Source organism: Monopterus albus, unplaced genomic scaffold, assembly GCF_001952655.1.
Source record: "Monopterus albus unplaced genomic scaffold, M_albus_1.0 scaffold8.1, whole genome shotgun sequence".
NCBI classification, from domain to species: Eukaryota; Metazoa; Chordata; class Actinopteri; order Synbranchiformes; family Synbranchidae; genus Monopterus; species Monopterus albus.
Genome location: NW_018127888.1, coordinates 1109157 through 1112257, shown reverse-complemented (window position 1 = coordinate 1112257; position 3101 = coordinate 1109157). Strand labels below are relative to the sequence as shown.

Genomic DNA, 3101 nt, shown 5'->3' with positions numbered 1-3101 from the left:
GGTAGAGCGGGTTGTTTCCTAACCGGAGGATTAGCAGTTCGATTCCCAGCTTGTCCAGTCAACATGTCGAAGCATGTCTTGAGCAAGACACTGTACCCCCAGTTGCTCCCGGTGATGTCACCGGTTTGGGAGTGCAAATGGGTGAATGGCCAAATAGTGTGAAAGCGCTTTGAGTATGCTGTAAAGCATAGAAAGGTGCTATACAAATATAAGACTGAACAAGAAGACAATTTTCTCTTGCTCAGTTGCCCCCCACACCCACACAAACATTGACAACAGACCATCTATAAACAGGTCTTCCTCTCTGTGTCTTTCTTCTTAACACAACACTGTTATTTGCAGAGACTGAACTCTTAGCAAACTAAATAAGGCTATCTACACTAATGTTACAGTAGTGATCTACTGAGACCCCTGAGATAAAAACCTTTTTCACTAACATTTTCTTGTTCTGTATTGTTGTAATGCAATCAATGCAATGAACAGTCAATAATTAAACTTTGATTCATGTGTAATTTAACTGTAGTTCTAGACAGTTGGTTATAGGGGGTGGTCTGATGATTAACACTGTAGCCAGAGCAGTGGATTACTGTTATGTATGAACATGAACAGATGCAGAGCCGGAGATAACGTTACTTAACAAGTTTGTTTCTAAATGGCATGCTTCATTTTAGCAGGAACAAGCAGTTAGCAGAGACACATTGAGCTGTTCCTGGATGTTGCGTTGGATATCTGGAAACATTTAAATTCATTTTAAATTCAGTGAATATTAATTTATTTGATCTTTATTTATAGATAACCCTAAAAATTTGGTCTTTAATTTTTAAAAAGGGAATTTTTTTTATCTTATCTGATTTGTGGGTCTAAAGAAGGAGGGTGTTGCTGTAGAAATTGTAAAGCCTCTTGAAACAAATCTGTGATTTGTGATATGTGGCTACATAAATAAAACTGTATTTTACTAGACATACAGTGTTGAGAGTAGCTTTAGAAATAGTGTATGTCATATACAGAGAATAAAATGCAGACCTTGAATACTAATGTGACTTTTGTTATTCACTTGCAGCTAAAGGGAATTTCATTAACCGTATTATTTATTTACACCTGCTTTCCTTCTGTGACGTCAGGATACCTTCCTTGAAATGGGTCTAGGTTTTTAGTACTTGATGTGTGTTTTTCTGTGCTTCATTAACATCACATTCATCGAACACTGAGGAACCAGTCACAGTTACAAATATACAAAATAAGCTGATAGCATCTACACCGCAAATAAACAAAAGTAAAGACCATGCGCTGTTCACTGGCTGTGTTTACTAAAAGGTCTTTATGAGTTACAAGAGTTGCTTCTGACTGCCTAGTTAGAGTGTTTTGTGGCCCAAAGGCATGGCAGCTAAGATCCCAGACCAGACAAACATCAATCCATTTGTCTGGCATAGCTTGTGGTTTTAGACTCAATAAACTGTTTGCACAGTGGCATATCAACTTGAGCACTTTATGAAAATAATTTCAAAGGGAATTCTTTGCAGTTGGTACTGGCAGCGAGATAATGGCCAAATCAGATCACTCATGACAGAAATCCAAAGCCCTAGGAAATAGTTGACCTGAGCCAGCAAAGAAGACACATTCTCATGTATTCAGGCACTGAATTTAAATACAGTCTAATTATTACAGTTAAGGAACGGAGGTTTAGAATTTTACATTACCCTTCATTTCTTCAGACATTTTTACCGAACACATTCAGAGCATGTTAACGGAGAAGTCGTCAAGTATCAGAGTCTCAAAACAGCTGGACTCTACGCTCACATCTGGATACGCCTCTGGCTGTTGGCCTTCCTCTTTCTGTCCACTCTAGCAGCAAAGTGAATAATACCAGCCAAAGCTTTTTTTTCAGCAAATGCCCCCCCCCACAAAGCACCTCAAGATCTGAAAGAAAGCTACAGCTGTACAAGTACTAGTAATAATTATAATCGTAATATCTGTGTATTAAATACAGGCTAGTTAAGAAGTCATCCTCTGAGGTCATGCTCTATTGCTGCTACACATGCATCTCACACCACACTGTCATAACAGCTGTAACTGATCTGTTACTTACGCTCACTTTTTAAATTAAGCTTTGCAGCAAGCAACACAAAAAGTCTGGGCAGCAAATTAAAATCACATATTTTCTTCTCAGTTCCTCTACATACATGGTCGTCAGAAAGAAATGAATTATTTATTCAGTTTCTGTGTGATGTTAATGTTGACACAACAGTTGTTCAGAACGGGCCTTTTTCCTTGTTATAGAAGCTTTGATTGTAATATCACTGTTTTAATACTGATTGAGGAATTGTGAATGGATGAAGTGGATAGCACCTGCTGTAAAAACTGTGTCAAATCACGTATGTGCTCCACTGTGGCATCACCCCACACCTGATGGAGAGCAGCCGAAAGAGGAACTAAAACAGCAACCAAACTTGGGACTTTTACATATATGTTTTACCATTGTTTGACATAAACCTGATGGATGTTTGTAAGTTAGGAAGTTTACTTAAAAATAAAATAAAAAAGCCCTCAGGTATAAAGAGGAATCATCTCTTGTAGTTAGTGGGCTTCAATAGAGATCCAACATGGTGTTTAAGTGCTTGAATTCCCCAACACTCAAACTGAAACAAAATCCTTATATGGCTGTGAAATCTACCTCTCTAACAAACCACATGCAGTGCACAGTGGCAAGGTAAACCTAGTGACTTAAGAACTGATGTCAACATGACTGTATTGATCTCAACACTAAGAAGAGATTAAGTGTTGTCTGGAGAAACCTCCTTTTTTTTGTCAAGGAACAGATGTTTTTATCTGCCAAGTATTCAGTTAATCATCTTTTTACAATTTCCAGTTTTGCAGTGATGACATCTGATATTTTATATTAGTGGATCTCAAACACGCAAACTCCTTTCAGACACATTAGGTTATTGGTATTACAGAAATTAAGGATAAAACACGCATGCTTCTATAAAGGTAAATCAAGATGCAAAAGCAGTTTCTACAAATAACTAACCTAACAATCTCTCATGACTAATTAACATAAAGGGAAACTAAACTGTGTTTAACTGCAATTTAATCTATTCAGC

The 3101-nt window shown here is 37.4% G+C and overlaps 1 protein-coding gene across 1 annotated transcript in view; it reads right to left on the bottom strand.

The window, feature by feature from the left end:
* Nucleotides 1–3101, bottom strand: part of lsamp (limbic system associated membrane protein) — a 199151-nt gene that overhangs the window by 84223 nt on the left and 111827 nt on the right. The window lies entirely within an intron of this gene.